Source organism: Oreochromis aureus, linkage group 7, assembly GCF_013358895.1.
Source record: "Oreochromis aureus strain Israel breed Guangdong linkage group 7, ZZ_aureus, whole genome shotgun sequence".
NCBI classification, from domain to species: Eukaryota; Metazoa; Chordata; class Actinopteri; order Cichliformes; family Cichlidae; genus Oreochromis; species Oreochromis aureus.
The window spans coordinates 58,596,947-58,614,874 of record NC_052948.1 but is presented as its reverse complement, the minus strand read 5'-3'; the positions used below and the strand labels follow the sequence as shown (position 1 = coordinate 58,614,874).

Here is a 17,928-nt window from a genome sequence, read left to right as displayed (position 1 = left end):
AAAGGAAATGAGCCTTAGTAAAGCATCCCTATTTTTAATAAGAGTATTGGCTGCCTGCAGGGTGTTTGTTTTAGAATGTTGTAATCATTGTCAGCTATGTTGATAAGACATTTTTAACTTTCACTCTTTGTTCTGATTGTCTTATAGTGCCGACTTTTGTAAATTCTACTTGCTCTTTACCAGAAGAGAGAAAGTGGTGGTCTGCAGGAACACATTCTTGAAGAGGATAATGACGTTCCCACCGGCTTTGATGCTGAACGGGCCTTGAGGTTTGAGTAGGGGAAAGATGTATTCACCACCAATTACTGAAGACAGGCTTAGCTGGCCTCTTATTTACCCCAGCTGATAAGGCTTGAAACGGACCTCCATGCTGGCCTTTGAGCCCGAAGGGAAACCTGGTAATGTGCTGACATTCTTGTCTACAATAAAGGCCGGACGGTCAGTCTGGAGGACAGAGATAACACAAGGTGTTTGCAAGTAAATCAACTTTTTGTGTTGACGAATTATAGAGAGCAGATGAGAAGGAAGCCTCGGTGAAGAATGCTGACACTGACCACATGTAAAGTACTGTTGCTAGAATAAATGTACAAAAAGGAAAGAAAGGGCTATTTGTTTTGCCACTTTTTACCTTGCAGCAGTACTCTGTTTTGAAGCGTGAGTAGTTGTTAAACATTACAGTGACAGAGTGGCTGCTGCCCAGCAAAGTATTGTCCACAGATTTCTCTGGTGGTGGGGGCAGAGCTCTGAGAAGCAGATCGTAGTGGAAGTGGCTCAGCTCATTGCTGAACAAAGTTAGACGGGCAGTAGACTCGCCTGGATGAAGAGGCATGTAATGAACAGTCAAAAAAACCTGTAAAGAAAAGACACACACATATGCCAGCAAGAGTCTGTCTGTGGCCACACGGTTTTTTTTAATGTGATGGCAGATGTACTCATTATCTACCTTGGACTGTCCTGGCACACTGTGCTGAGGTTGGACGATGATGCCACGACATTTACACTCCGTAGTGAGGCAGGCTGTCTGGGTCAGAGGGTTCTCTACTTGAATAGTGGCCGAGGCCACCTGACGAACAGGTGTCCCCAGCTTGATGGTGGACAGGACTCCTGGAGATGTTGCCTTTGAAGATAACGAGGTAGAACAAATACTCGCCTGTCTCATCATTAATGAATGTCACCCAAGGATAAAGATAAAAAGGATGATGTGAGAACAAGGCTAACAAAAAATAGTCATCCAAGTCTGGATGTGTATGCTTGAGTAAACCGTGGTGTTACCCTCTGTGTATGTAAAAAACAAAACAAAACAAAACAAAACACTCGTAGTCCCTCTTAGCATGGGCAGGGACATCAATAAATTTGATTTCCTTGAGGGACACTGTAGCATCTGGCTTGTCAGGCTTCACTGTCTCTAGACACACAAGGAACCTGACAACACAGATGAGTACACTCATTGCTCTGTTATACATCTGTTGCATAATTTGCCAGGAACTATAGATTTCCATATTAGCACAAAAAAAGCTTTGCTTAACTAGGATCATTTCCTACACTTTACTTCTTACTTTCTAGTAGAAAATTTCAAAATGTAAAATTTTGTGTCATCTCAGTTTAGACAACACAGTTGAAACTAGTTGGTGATTTAGCTGCTAAGGAGAGACATATCACTTAAGAGCAGCTCAAGTGTATATAGTTCCCGACTAAGTGTTTACCTTTGTTGCCTAGAGAGCCAGTTGTGCACAGGGAGCAACAGTGTGTGGAGAGTTTTAGCAGGTAGCTCATGCACAAGAGTGTCCCCTGCCACAGGAGGATCAGCAGCTCCCTGCAAGGTGTACAGCACACCTGTCCCATCGGGAAAGGCAAAAAAAGGCAGATCCCTGAGGCAAGAGAAAGGATAAACAGAGATTAATTAAATTGTTATAGTTACATAGATAGTTTTATTATCTGTAACCTTTTCAATATTAAAAAGTATTAAATATACCCAGTTTTTCAAATAAATAATAGATTGTATTTAGATGGTGGCTCTTCTACCTGGTGTTTTTTCCAGGAGCAGTCACGGTCATAGATCGGGAGGTTATTGGGAATGCAGTTCTGGTGCGGCTTGAAGGTCACAAAGAGTGGAGAACTCCAATGCTTGCCCTCAATGACAGGTTTGATGGTGCAACACTGGATTGTGGGGTTAAGGACAGACAGGGTCTGTGTGTGGGATCCACGAACTGGACACACAGAGCTCACCACCTGGACACAGAGACAAGGTGACAACAATTACTTGATCAATGTTACAAAGGTTATACTTTCAAGGTCATTATATCATCTTGCTACATTGGATGTTGTCAGCAAGAGAAATCTGATCAAGCATAGGGTTTTATCCCAAACACAGAAATGAATCTTTGCATTTATGGTAAAATTAAATTATCTGTAACTCATTCTCAAGATAACATAACATGAGAAATTTCCTAAAGCATTTTCTCAGAAGTACTCAGCTAATTGAAACTGACTAATAGTTTTTACAAATCCTTAAATCTGTCAGCAGCTGCTGCCTGTTCCAAATGAGCCAAATCAATGTCTTTCATTACCTGATGCTGGCCTCTAACCATTCCTACAATGAGTCAAGGAGTCACAGTGCTGACAAGGCACCTTTTAGATTTTATTCCCTCTGGAAAAGCCTCAAAATCAATACCCAGATAACTAATCTTTTAGCTTTGTTGAGTGTAAAAAGCTTAAAATCATCATCAACTCAAAACAGCATATATGTTATTGTTTTTCTCATATTACTCAACCCTGTCCTTTTCCCTTTGGCACAATTACAGTGCAGAATGGTGAAGAAAACAGTCAAACCTCTTTGCTAGTGTAGGCCATGATGCAGGAGCCAGTGACAGTGAGGGTGACAGGCGAAGAAGAACCCTCCACAAGGCAACTAAGATTCTCATATTTTGTGCCATTACTCAGCTCCACAGAGGCAAAAGTCGCTTGGAAAGGGAACCTCCACTCCTGGATAGATATATCCATTAGCTGGCATGATGAATAACTCTGCAGGAAAATCCTCTGTTTTCCACTTAAACCTGTTAAAGAAAAAAAGCAAACAGGCAGAATAACTGCAGCTATAATATGTGAAGCATTCTGATAACTGCAGTAACACAATATTGATGTTTCTGAGTGAAGATGTGTTTGTCACTGCCGTCTAATCTTACTGGGCACCAGCGTCACCAGTATTCATCATAGCAGTCTTCTTCCTGAACGGCAGCGTTGGACTACAGCTCCAAAGTACCTCTCTTCTGGCTGGGCTTTGACATCCTGGTAGTTTTACATGAAATAAATTAAGACTATATGATATACAGAGCTAACATTAATCATTCTTGCTTATAATATAGCATATGGCATTTATAGCAAGTCCTACTTTGTTATAGTAGTACTGTCAATATTCAGAATTCATTTGAACTTTTCTCTTTCTGTTTTAAAGGAAGTCTATGAAACTTTGTGAAACTCTGTGAAAACGTACTCCCGATTAGACTTTTGACTACATGATTACAGTATCTGTATTTAACAGGTTACCTGGCAGGAACCTTGGATGGTCAGCAGGGGGTGCAGGAGTCCTACAAACTTCAGCTCAGCAGTGAAGGGAAGAATGCGCTGATGAGGTGAGAAATGGATCTGAACAGTACATGAACCCCTGCTCGATTTCAGCAGCAGTTCACCTGCTGGACTGAACTATAGATCCTGGAAGACAGGGTGAAATTAAGTGTTGCTTTAGTGGCCTGCTATTTATGTGTGCGTTGTCTGTGTTGTCTGTTTGCATAACTTTTGATTAACTGGTTTATCTGTGCTGAGCATCAGGGTGCATGAAAGGTACCAGAACCACCTGTTTTTACCCCTTTTGACCGATTTTCAGAGGACCCAGTTTCACCTTCTTTTGCCTTGGATCCTCAACTTCCAGCTAGGACATAAAGATAAGATATCAAATACATACAGATTTTGATATATTTTAAAATCAAATTATGAAGTCAAATGGATAGGCTCAATGGGACATAATTAAGACAGTGAGGAAGGAGAAATCTAAAAGTATGACATCAATACAGTGATCGCGTAGAAAGCTTGATGGTATTAAAACTGTATCTTTCAGGTTACGCTTCATTCATATAAATCTATGTTACAATATTAGCCCTAAAACTTCCCTCTTAATCCAGTTTCATTAGTGGTGCATAATCAACCAATGTTACTTACTATTGCACTCATGTAGTCTTTCTCACCTTGATCTCGATGCCTTGGCCAAGTATGTCCACCTGTTTCGTGACACAGCTGTCTAAGGTGAAGGAGCGTTTCATGATACTGACGTGGCTCACGTATCTCCATTACACCACCAGCCGACAAAACATCTGGCTGGAAATTCATCTGAAGGACATCAGTGTTCTTGAACTGGCACTGGAGGCTGAGCTGAGGAGTGGGAAGGCCAGAAAGTTTTAGACTGTCAAAATTTTTGAGCTCATGTATTTTTAATACAGCAAAAACCGAGACCGTTAATTACAACATTAATTAATTGGGACGAGAAACAGGAAATTGAAAGACTCTATTGTTTCTGCATCCTCCAGGTGACGTAGCTTCCCTGTTGTGGGAAGCTTGGGACAAGATTATGTGACAAGTAGCTGTAGCCACTGTGAAGTGCATGGAACATCAATTATTCAGTTACTGGAATCAACTGGAAAAAAATGTGAATGTGCATATGTTCCAATTTAACCACTATCCAAATGTCATGCACTGTGTTTGCTGCCCTCTATGAAAGGAATTAAAGACCAGAAGTTGGTCCAGTCAGAAAAGGTTACCAGCTAACGAGCCAGGCAAGAGTGAAAACAGCAGCATTTTGAAGAGCCTTTGCTTGAAGAACCTTTAAAATTTTTAACTGTATAATTTAATGAATGAATTGTCAAAAAGTGCTCATTTGAAAGTACCTAAAAACCATATTTTTTTGGTCCTTTTTTTGTTTGTTTCTTTGTTTGGTTGCTTGTTTTTTTTATTAAACTGTCACAGTGAACTGCTAAATTTGACTTGACTGACACTGAAACAGGGGAAAACCAAAGACTGACACACACCTGGTGTGCTTTTCACCTGTGCTCCTTAACACAAGAGCTGCTGGCTCCATGCCAGGACAGTACAAGAAGTACTTCCCAAACTGAACTTGGTAAAGGAGAATTCAAGACTCAGTACAGCCTTTTATATCAAAGGTAAATGTTGGCGCATGCTTCACCTAATGAGATAAACGAAGAGAGGGATATGCATTACAAAGAACTGCTTAGAAAGAAGAATTTGACATTGTCACAAGTGACAGGTTCAAACTGATTACAGCTCAGCAAATCAGAAAAGAAATCGTTCAAAACTTAGTTCTACTAGAAAATCCATTTTAAGGTCTCACTGGAATATGGTAATGATGACAATAAAAATGATCACCTGAAGTGTAAGGTGTTTTCCTTTTTATCTTTTTCAATAGATAAATAAGGGTATGCTCCAGTAACATCACACTCTGCCAGTATGAATTTTTATTTTGGACTAAATAAATGTTGCTGTTCCTTTAAAGCACATTACCTCAGTAAAAATCCACACTAGCTTCTCACTGAGGTTGCAAATGCTCTGGTGAGAAAAAATTGCGATGACTGCAGCTGCTTCCCAGCTTCAATGCTAGCTTGTTGTGGTTTTGTAACAAAGTGCTGCTGCAGTGCTCTGGGAACTGTTAGTTCTAAGTTCACTTCTATAATGAATCTTGAAAACTTGGACACCAGAAAATTAAAGGTGGATTGCTCTGAAATCCCCACCTGTGAACACACAGGGTGTGTCATGTGACTGTCTTGTTTTAAGTTCGCATTTAAAGGAAGCTGACTATAAATGTGGCTATGTGCTCCTGTTTCATTACAGTGTGCTGACCTTCTTAAAGTCCAGAGTTTCTTGGTGGTTGGGGACAATGTTTTTGAGGCCCCCCTCCTGACTTCTGAACTTGTACAGAAGTGCTCATAGTGAAACAAGAGAAATGCAAGGGGTCTTCCTCTCCATTCAAAGATTGACGGTTTATTCCACTTTTTGTCCTTCACAAGCACATGAGCACAATTCAAAATAACCTATAGAGTTCAATAGAATCACTCTTCAAAATAAACGTAACCAATAAAAGTAAAATAAGAAAATACTAGGAAAGCACACTGATCCCTGCATAAAATAAGGTTTTGATTTATTATGTCTACATGTGTGTGGGGGGGTCAATATTTACCAACAAGCAGTTCCCCAATGTCAAGGTGAGGTCTGCCGAGATAGGTGAGTGGTTCTCTAGCAGTGCCCACACACTGGAAGGGAACAGACAGTGATGGGGTCTCAATCAGAAAAGTCCAGAATGACTCCACTGCATCCAGCTGCTCAGCAACATATTCAAAACACATCTGCAGACAAGGACAAAGCAGAAAATCATACATGACTATCGCTTCAAGAAAAAGATGAGGAAGAAGTGTGAGACAAAGATGAAGAAGAGCAGAGGAGTTGTGACATTAAAAGTTGAAAAGAAGAGAAATAAAGATTGACTAATACAGCATACTGTGAGAGATTGGGAGAGATACAGTATATTATGAGACACGGTCACTGCTGTAGGAACTGAAGCTGTTTCACTGTGCAAATTTCCATTTTTACTTCTCTAAGGAGCTTGGAAAGAAAAGCGTCTGGACTTCTTTGAGTTGCTTGAAGACGTTTCACCTCTCATCCGAGAAGCTTCTTCAGTTCTAGGGTAAAATGGTTCTGTGGAAGGGAATAGGGTGGATCAACTGTCTATGGTTGTATGGTATTTGGAGTTATAAGTATTTATACCTCATATGTGACCATTTCTAGGTGTTAGTTTGGCATTATATTATTAGGAAAATGAATATAGTGACTTTTGATCACATACAGTTTATGATTACTATGAAAAAGTATTTCAAAACTATACACCAACCTGGTTCCATCATGTAAAATTTCAGTCTTCGCTACTTTTTTGATGGTTTACCTGTGGTGAAAAGCTGATATGAGGTCCACTAGGTGGCCACTCAAACCTCACCGCCTGGCTGCTGCTGTGGTTGGCCATTGCAAAACTTTCTTGGTATTTAAAGTTTACATGACAGTCACCAAAATTCAGGACCTCATAATTACCTGTGAAAGATAATGTGGGCACAAGCTTCTGTTTAACTAGATTACAAGACTTACAGTTCAAACGATCTCTGTCCTCCCCTCTGCTCATACCTTCTTCATCAGCTTTCTGATCCATTACCTGCGATGACCTGCTGATGTTTTCCAGAGAGACGATTTCCAGATAAGTGTCTCTTCTCACTTGTATTGTGGTATCGCTCTGCTGGTTGTCCTTCACTTGCAGTGAAATTTTTGCCTTGACACTCAGGTGTCTGTCAGAGCAGAAGGTGATCTGGAACTCCACCTGTTCATTAACATTCAGCTTCAGGTTGGCTCGTTGCACCACATTATGCTCTGGAGAGGAAAAATGTCAAAAATGAGAAATTGCTGTGTTTATTGTGCAACATAAAAATGGAATATTGTTTTAAAAATCAAGCCAAATGATAGACTAAAGATAGCTTAATGCATTTTTTGCATGCATTAATAGAAGCGGAAAAAACAGAAGAAATCAAGTTGACATCAATATATCTAAATAACTCAGGTGTCAGTTCAGTTGTGATCACCATTAGACGATACTGAGCAGGCAAACTTCACTGTCTAAAATGTTGGTGATTCAGTGAACAGCATTGGATTAAAACTGTTTCAGCTTTGTTTTCAGAATGCCAAAGTAAAATGACTGTAAAAACACACTGTTTTCAGTGGCTGGCTTCTTTACTGTGCTGTTACTCTGCATAATGTACCAGAGTGAACAGGCCTTAATTATGAACCTCAGTAATAACACTAACAATACGTAATGGGAAGGAAACAAGGCACAAATTAAAGTAATATTAACCTTTTTATTTGTGCATGAGCTCCTATTAATTAATTAAATGAAGAGGAGATGAAGTTTATTGTAGGCAGATTCAAGCTTTACCTGAGGGAAGATGTGTGGAGTTAATGGAGATGTTATTACTCCCAAGACTAGCTTTGAGGTTGAACACACTAGAGCTGGGCGATATATCGAGTTTTTTAAAAATATCGATATATTTTTATACGAGATATAAGATGTGACAATATCCTTTATATCGATATAGTCTATGTTACATAATTATAGTTGCGGAGCCGCAAGTTTGCCTCTCTTTCGTCCACTTGTCTTTACGCAACGTTACTCGACCTCGCCTCTCCTTCACTGAACACAACTCCCCCTCCTCCTCCATCGCTTCACCTGCAGGCAGCGACAAGATGGACACGGCAAATCTCCGTTAATGAGTTACTGCGCATCGCCCCGTGCGTGGGCCTGGACGGCGTCAACGTGTTAACGAGCTAACCACGCTAACGAGCTAGCCACGCTAACGCCATGCACGGCCTGAAATCCTTTCATTTTCTCAAAAGTTGACTGCGTGCCTTTTGTATGAATTCTGGTTGTGCTTGATGACCGCGAACCGATTTTATGTGATACACAGCGCTCAGCAATCTGTCAAAAAATGTTTTAGTTCGCCTTTGGTAAGCTACGGAGCTGCACCGCTTGATGGATTGTCGGAGCATTACGGCTACCGAGGAGCCTCGCGGAGTAATACGTACTGTGCTTCAACGTAATATTACCGTATTTTGTGTGTATAAGAACCATAAATAGCACCTGTTCAGAGACATGGTTACGAAGCGGATTTCAAACTCCAGGCTGTCAGTCACGCAGTAGAAGTTGGGAACAGAGCAGCTGTGAAATCTGTCTGTTATTATGCTCAGCGTCTTTTAGTTTACATTTTGACTGCACAATTGTGAGCTCTTTGTTATGCACAAAACAACATAGTTTTCTTTTATTTATAGAGCATCATTCTTTAATAAATGCTCATAATTTATTTTTGAGTAGTTTTTTTCATGTACATCTATGCTGTATGTTAATAAAATTGCCTGTGTGACATCTGGGACACAGCTTTGACTAAGAACTCTCTTTTTGTTCTTACTTTATGGCTTTAAAAAGATATCGAGATATATATATCTTATATCGCCATCCAGCTAAAAAATATCGAGATATGAATTTTGGGTCATATCGCCCAGCTCTAGAACACACCATGTTTATCCAGCATGTCAATCTGGACCAACACACAATTTCAGAAAGTACATTTATTCACAAAATTCTACCAAGCCTGTGTGTTACGCTCATGAGTGCGTTGTAAAGATTTCATTTATTTATATCTTGGCTTTCTTGTATTTAAAGCAAGTAAACAGATAAAAAATTTGTAAGAACTGAGCAAAGTATCCCATCTCACCTCACCTGGCACATTTCCATTATTTAACAGCACCAGAGACAGTGTATGTCTACACCCAACAAGTACCCGCCTGAAGTACAGCACTGGGCTTCCTTCAGTGTTCCTCAAGAGCTGGCCGTACCGCACAAACACTGGGAAGAGTGCCTTATCCCAGAAGGTCAAACTGAAGCACCTTGTTCCTAATAGTGGGTGTCATTCTGAATGCAGCAGAGTAAGGAAAGCATGGTGGCAGAAGTCAGCAGGAGCAAAGAAGAGGTGCTACTACTAAGTAAGAGAGTGCCAAGAGAGGTGACTATCCATAGGAAGAGTAAAGACAACACCACAGTAGCAGTCACATAATTGTTTACCTGCTACTTTCCTCCACTTGGGCCTCAAACACAGCACTGTATAACTGCATTGTTTGAGGTGTGAAGGTAACAACAGCAAAGGTGTACCACTGGCTGGGAAAGCTCAGTGTTGTTGTAGGCATATCAAACACCTCGATTTGTCCAATTGACTAAAAAATACATTATATTTTAGATGATTTGATCACATTTCTTTATACTGTATCACAATGAGAGATAGTCCTGTATACATTTATCCATGAGACTTTAAATGCCTCACCTTGGGCCCAACACTTTTGATGGCTAAGATGAGCACACAGGGGAACTTGCTGCTGTTGGCGGGTTTGAAGCGAGCTTGGCTGGTTTGAATATTGTTGAAGATAAATTTGTTTTCATCCTGTACAAAGATGCATTCAGCATTGCAAAACTGCTCAGATGAAAGCTGGCTACTGCTGGGGCACAGATGGTGTTCCTCAAAAATGGAGGCCATGTCTAACACTATGCCTGGAAACAAAAAGAAAACAGAGATAAATTATCCGTTAAAGCAACAGCAGTCAAAGAGCAATGAGCTTAAATTCAATGATAAACACCATTGTCATTCACTTTTACTTTTGATCTAGAGCCCTTTAAATCCGCCTGCAGTAAGCATAGAACTGACTCTGGTCAAGTTCAACAATCAATTGAGAATCATACAGTTCTAACCTGGCTTGCATACTTGAGCCAGCAGTCTGTAGAGTATGCCATCAGGATGGTCTGAGGGGTCACGCCCAGTGGTGTCAATGAGCAAATCCTGGTTATAGCTGCCTAGCTGTTCAGCTGCACAGTCCACTGTCACCACCCTGGCTGTAGGCTTCCAGTGCAGGGAGACAATGAGAATACACCCAGCCTGAGGTGAGTCTAGAATGAACACACACACACACACACACACACGCAGACACACACACACACACACACACACGGAAGAAAGACAAAGAATGGCGAGGTGAGGAGAGGAGAGTCCTGGAAAATGTTTGGATACCAGGGTAACCGTGGTTCCTTGAAAAATGAGCACTGTATAGTCAGAAGCTATTTGCATATTTTTAGTGAGACACTGGGGAAGCTTTCAATGAGAACAAAAATAACAAAATTAATATAATTTAATGTCAAACAGCACAATCAGTGGATGGACTGTTTGCTTGGTGGAAAAAAAAGAGAACAAGAAAACATCAAAGACAGTTTTGGTGTTTAAATATTTATACTTTAAATATTTTACAAAACAATTAGAAAACTATAATATATAAATATTTTTGTAATCAGATTAACAGACCTTTTCAAAGCGCACACTTTGATTTGATAGTCATTAACAGGAACTATGGGGTTGAAACCAATGATATTAATCGTGGCTCAGTTTCTGTAATTACAGTTATTGTTTTTTCTAATATATCTCAAAATCACTTTTTCTTTTTGTCCCTTGTTCTGCTGTAACAAGCGTGGGATTAAATAAAGACCTGTGTCTGATGCTGTGAAACAGTGTTTCTGAAACTCTTGTGCAAAAGCTCAAATGAGTTTGATCAATTAAAACACAAAAAAATCAGGATTGTTTTATGATTATTCATGATTTAATTACACAAGGTTGAATAATCTCAAAATGACGAACAGTGCATTTATAGCCGAAAAACAAATATACAGGATAACCTGTTATCCTCCATCACTGCTGTAAAATTCACCAACAGTTTCTCAACTGTAGATAATTCTGGAAAGACTCTTGTGGCGCTTTGGCACCACTAGACCTCCCTGAAAGGTTCGCTCCTGGTATTGTGTCATGTGGACCTCTTAGACCAGAAAATAAGGACAAAAAAAACCCAAAACAAAAAAAAACCCAAATTATTAGGATTACATTAACACTTAATCATTAACATTATGAAAACTATACTGCTTCAGCACTATAAACTTCTTTTCACGGACAACAGGCGAGGCATTTCAGAGTTAGTAGTGGGTCAAAATATCTCTTCATAATTAACTAACTCATCAAATCTCGGGAATACACGATTTTGAAAGCCCAGCCAATATATTATCAGACAAACCTTTTGACAGGAGAAAAAAAATTAATAAACAAATGTTTGTATGAAAAAATGAATTCTACTTAATGCCAGCTAAAAGAACGATTTAATTACTATACACTCCTGGGCAGTATATATCTATATCTATAATAAAAACAGTATGAAGATTAGTAATAACACAGCCTATTGTTACCAATCTACATTAGTACATATATTAACATCAAAACTAATAAGTAACCTAAAATATAAAATAAGCAACATGGAGTTTAAACAGTCACATTTCCACACAGTTTGGGCGACCCCATGTCCCAGCCCTGAACATGCAACTGCTCCTTCCAAAATGTTAAATTTCTACAAACTCATATTTAATAAGGTCAACTCCAAAATAACTGTGTTCAACCATTTCAGCTGACCTTAGACAAGATGCTGCACCTACTCTGGTTCATAGAAATATACCTGCTAAGTCCTGTGAATCAGCTGAGTACAGACAAACAACAACCACCAACACACGTAACAGTACAGAGGTACCTTGATTTATTACAATAATTTGGCGTTTCTGAGAGTACTCGTGCATGTGTGTCTGTTTATTTTTTGTTTGTCTTCTGATTTCTTACCCTGTCCTGCTTAAGAGTGTAGGGTCTGTGATGGTGAAAGAAGTCTTGAAGTCTCCATGGTTTTCCAAGATGAAGCTTTGGGTTTTCTTGGTACCGTAGATCAGTGGACCAAAGTTGCTGTCACATGTAGGCGGGATCTTGTATCTAAAGAGAGAACACAAAAATATCCGCTGCATATTATAAACAAAATAAGAAGTCAGCAAGGTAGCAAGAAATGCAATTTGATAAATTCAGTTCTAAACGTGATTATTTAATATTGTTTCTGTACTTCTAAAAATATATCAGAGATAACAGTAAGAATCAAGTCTTCACCTGATGAAAGCATATTGGGCTGAAACCTTGATATTTGTAATGCTTACAGTTTCTCCTCCTCTCCCAGTGTTGGGTTTAATCACCTAAAGAAAACAGGTCCAATAAGCTTTGTGCTGGGAGAGGTGCAGCCCGCCATCAAGGCTTTTGAGGGAAAACACTACTTTAAAGCTCAGTTCCAAACCATACCTTGGTTAGTCAAAGGAGTTTATGAAGAAAAGCGTCTGGACTTCTTTAAGTTGCTTGAAGACGTTTCACCTCTCATCCGAGAAGCTTCTTCAGTTCTAAGGTCAAATGGCCGAGAGTCCCAGATTTAAACCCAGTGGGAGTATCCCCAAGGAGGGACAAAGGACCCCTGGTGATCCTCTAATCACATGCGCCAAGGTGTGAAAGCGGGTGTGGGACCTAATCAGCCAGGGTTTCGGGTGAGCTCATGTGAAACCTGGCCCCACCTTGTCATGTGAATTCCTGAGGTCAGATGGCCCAGGATGTGAGTGGGCGTTAAGGCGTCTGGGAGGGAACTCAAAACTGGATTATAGATGGCAGACAGTTGGTGTCGTAAACCACCGCCTCTGTTCAAAGATGGTCGCTCACAGTGGACATAGATGGCCTCTTTCACTCCTCTTTCAAACCATCTGTCCTCTCTGTCCAAAATGTGAACATTGGCATCCTCGAAAGAGTGACCTTTATCCTTAAGATGCAGATGGACTGCTGAGTCTTGTCCTGTGGAGGTGGCCACCCAAGGTGGTCCTTTGTCCCTCCTTGGGGGGATACTCCCACTGGGTTTAAATCTGGGACTCTCGGCCATTTGACCTTAGAACTGAAGAAGCTTCTCGGATGAGAGGTGAAACGTCTTCAAGCAACTTAAAGAAGTCCAGACGCTTTTCTTTGCAAACTCCTTTGACTACGATGACCTGGATGACTGAGAATCTTCACAGACATACCTTGGTTACCTTTTTGACTTGAAAGCAGTCGAGTTGCACCTTGTGCCTGAGGATTATAAAATGTCAGGAAGTGGTATGTAGCCTTTAACATATCCCTCACTGTTGAGTTGAGGGTGAGACTGCTGGACAACATTGAAGCATTGCAGTACATGTAAGTTTTCAGTGTGTGGGAAAAACTCTAAAGCACAACATGAGCCCTGGAGAAATAGCAAAATGACTGAACTTCGTGGCTTCTCCCTAAAGTGAAAGATAAGAATGTCCACCAATGGTGTACCATCCATCTAAGTAAATGGAAAGAGACAAAAAAAAAAAAAAAAAAAAAAAAAAAAAAAAAAATACAATGGGCCTTTGGGTGAGATTTGGAAGTACAGGGATGCAGCTAATATCAACCCGTTTCAAGAACTTGCCATGGCTGCTGTGTCTGTGTTGTCCTTGCCACACTCAAATGCTGAAGTTGAGCAAGTATTCAGCCAGATGAGTGTGGTAAAAAGCAAACTTAGAAATCCTATGCCCTTGCAGAGCCTCAACTCCATCCTGTAGATCTGATATGGACTGAAGCTATCTGGTGAAGCTTGCTATGAGCACCGGCTGCCTGATAATGTTTTGCAGCTTTTTGGCACATCAGCTGCTTACTCATTCAAGTGCTACAGTTGCTGAACCTGGCATGGAGAATCTTGACGAAAATGAGGATGACCCACTCTTTCTGTGAGCCAGTACAGACAATATTTGCGCAGGGATGTCTGGAAAACAAACAAACAAACAAAAAACAATGAGTCTGAATTAGGACCAGACTAGTTCCCATCAGTTTTTCCACATTGTCACTGTTTATTCTACTGACTGTTTTTGGTCCATTTAGATTGCTAATGTAGTTTGTTAACAACATTATGGTTAAAAATGTTCTTCTTTGACCGTTTCTCTTGTGTGGTTTAAAATTACTTAAAAAGACATTAAAAAAAAAAGAAAAAAAAAGAAAAAACTTAAAGACAAAAAGTAAAATAAAATAACTCTGCCAGAGGGCCTATTTCGGGTCACTTTTGCCGGTCCCCAACCCAGATAAGGGAGGCGGGTTGGCATTATGACATTAAAAACTAATATTGCTATAAAATTTTTATTTGTAGTTCGAAATGTATTCTAAATGCATTCAGGGTGTTTTTATTCACTTTATGTCTCTTCCACGATGTTATTTCTCTCTCCTACAACGTTGGTTACAATTACATATGCATGACCAATTAAGCAAATTAGGCGATGACGTCATTTTGTGACTTCTAGCTACTTTTAGGACAGCCAATAACGAATTTCCTTACTGAGGAGTTGGCAACACTGAAAGTAACGAGCCTGTTTTGAAAATGTAACGAGTAGTAAGTGCAGACATTTGTGTTAAAATGTAGGGAGTAAAAGTAAAAGTAGTCAGCAAAATAAATACTAAAGTAAAGTGCAGAAAGCTGAAAATTGTTACTGAGATTTTATCCTGCAGGCCAGGCTGGGACAATAACCAACCTATCATTAACCGCATTAACAAATCCAGACGTTTGTACGACACTTTATTAGCGACATTTAAAACCAGGCAGCATTCAAAGCCTGTCAGTATTTGTTCACCTTGGCGTGCTTATGAATATATTATCGCTATCAATTCTCCGTAATGAATGAATTAATTCTCCACATTCTCCATTGATGAATGAGCCATATGACAGCTAATGTAACACTTTTGGAGTCGTTACAGTATACTAGGACCAGTTAGGTTCGACTACTAGAGTAGTAATGAGTGTAGGCGTGTGATAAAGACCACAGACCAGAAAATAAGTTTAAATTGCCGGCTTATTATTTTGTGAAGACAGAATAGACAGTTAACACACAATTACATAAAACATTCAACATCACACATTTAAGGAAAACAAGATATTTTCTTCCCCTTTTTTAGTTCAGTAATTTCTGTTAATTTATCCTATTTATCTCAAAACCTTTTATTTGGCTTTAAAAGGATGTTATTTTATTTATTCCAAATCCTAAGTTCAAGTTTATCCTTTAATCTATTTGAATTAACACTGTGTTATTTTAAATCAAGTTTTAGTTCTTTAGGCCCAAGATTTAATTTAATCTTGGTCTAGGTTCACCTTTAAATTTCAACCAGTTCTTATTTTGTTTTAACCCAACAAAATTATTTACATTTCCATTAACACCATTACAGCATTAAAATGTAAGGTTGACCAAAATAAATTACAAAAAAACATGTAAAAACTGAAAACAATTCAGCAAAAGGCTGAACAAATCCCTTAAACAAACAAATAAACAAAAGAAAATTGTCTCTGTGTCCTTTAACTATAAATCCTGGAATTGCTCTGAATGATTGTCCAGTGCTTTGAAAGTCCACTGTTCTTTTGCAGAGGTGTATGGATTAGTCCTACCAGTTTCTTTTAGCGAAAGAACTCAACATCCAGCAGGGGCGGTTTTCCCTTTTCCTGCTCGGTACAGTTCAATGGGTCCGTGGGTGGCTCGCCATCTTGTTTCTCGCTCAGCGGATCAAACTCCGATTCTAGCTTGGCATTTCCCGATCCAAACCTTAATGGCCTACCATAACAACAAAACAAAGTGCATAAACATTTGAAAATAACACACAGGTAGCCCTTAAATAACAGTAAAAGTCCGTTTTTTCCAGCTCATTTAGCCAAAATGAGGTGACGCCAACATGGCGCGCTGAAACACCGTCAAAGGCCTTTGAACTGCAGCCTGTGTCGGTTAAGCACCAATCCACCGTTTTTTAACATAAAACTGCATAAATCTGCTACCTTGACTTTCCATTTGCATGAAATGAGCAATATAATACAACAAAACATTTCTTGTATGAAATAAAATACAATTTCTGAACTCACCAAGTCCCGTTCGGTTACGTTCACAACGTCACCAAGGCAAGGACAGCTCGGAAAAACAAAAATATATTCTCCAAAGTACAAAGATTGCTTTATGTAGACTTCTGGCTTGGTTTTTAATATTTTTTTCACTCGTTTAGGCAGCAGCTCCGCAAGGACTATTTGCATTTCTCCCTCTCCAGCATCAAAAAGAAGGAACAACCCGATTGGGTGTGGCTGATCACAGGAGTCACGCTGCAGCGTGCCCTTTCGAGTCTGAACACATATTTTAGCCATTTTACCTGAATTAACATAAAACACCATGAATTCGCTAGTTTTTGAACCATTTTAACATATTTTTAAACACAAATGAAATCCTATACCATGAATTATATCATTGCTGATGTTTTTAATGAATTTTCTAACCATTATGATCTATTTATTGACTATTTATCACCTGTAATATATTTCTTATGCCTGTTTTTACTAACAGGCTTTTATTTATTGACAGCTATGTTAACCAGGGTTACACTAACACTTACTTTAACCAGAGTTTTCTTCGAACAAGGAACACCGTCTGACGTCAGGCTTTGATCTATGAGCAGTCCTTTTATGGTCTTTAAAGTGGGCGTGGCTAAAGTCCATAAATAGACCTTAAGCACTCTAGTACAGTTTAGTTCAGAGAGCATTAATGCATCAGAACAGCGACTGTAATTTAAGCACATTCAGTTTGCAAAGAGCACACATGTCTGCCTTAACTCCAACCACCCATCAACTGAATTCCTCTTCCCCAATTGAGAGTTTGAAAAGTACAGAAACAAACTTCAGCATGACTTCCCCACTCACCTACACCTCAGACATGCTGAAATTTTGTAACACATATATGAGATTAACTTGGGATACCATGGAAAATGCAGATCTGGCCTGCACACAGACTGAGCTCTGTCTCGAGTCCGTGGGTGCAGACTTCCCCGAGAAAACAGATGATTCAGGAGCAAAGGACAGCATCCTGAATGAAAGCTCTGTAGATGACCATGGCGATGAGGAAAACCCTAACCCAATGCAGAGTTTGGAAAGTATAGATACAAACTTTGACACGACTTCACCACTCACTTACACCTCAGACATGGTGAAATTTTGTAACACGTACATGAGATTAACTTGGGATACCACGGAAAATGCAGATCTGGCCTGCACACAGACTGAGTTCTGTCTTGAGTCCGTGGGCGCAGACTTCCCAGGACTGGAGGCTCAACCAGACATAGAATGCATGTCTTTAGACACCTCAAGCTGCTGGGATGAAATAGAAAGTGAAGAACTGGAAGATGAGGCAACCCCATATTCCAGGGATTCCTCCCTGATACTGAGTGTCTAAGTTTTTCTGAGATCAGTCCGCTATCTGAGTCTCTGAGGGGGGAAAAGCTGTGTGTCAACAACGTTATTCAGTTAGTGATTTCAAAGGCCACAGACAAAGTCTCCTCTGAGTACAAGATC

At 39.7% G+C, this 17,928-nt stretch overlaps 1 protein-coding gene across 2 annotated transcripts in view; it reads right to left on the bottom strand.

Moving 5' to 3' along the window:
• Nucleotides 1-16,026, bottom strand: part of necab2 (N-terminal EF-hand calcium binding protein 2) — a 157,171-nt gene extending 141,145 nt beyond the window's left edge. Inside the window, exons 1-20 of one of the 2 annotated variants that reach the window (XM_039614492.1) lie at nucleotides 15,994-16,026; nucleotides 14,225-14,331; nucleotides 12,339-12,482; nucleotides 10,388-10,582; nucleotides 9,368-10,189; nucleotides 7,231-7,470; nucleotides 6,239-7,140; nucleotides 5,902-6,092; nucleotides 5,566-5,792; nucleotides 5,076-5,230; nucleotides 4,239-4,422; nucleotides 3,851-3,925; nucleotides 3,544-3,708; nucleotides 3,183-3,285; nucleotides 2,830-3,053; nucleotides 2,023-2,229; nucleotides 1,704-1,868; nucleotides 944-1,422; nucleotides 629-813; nucleotides 181-444 (exon numbers count right to left, since the gene is read on the bottom strand). The gene's annotated coding sequence lies outside the window, so the exon portion shown is untranslated. The other variant, XM_031734289.2, reaches the window with a different exon arrangement.
• Between the last annotated feature and the right edge of the window lie 1,902 nt (nucleotides 16,027-17,928).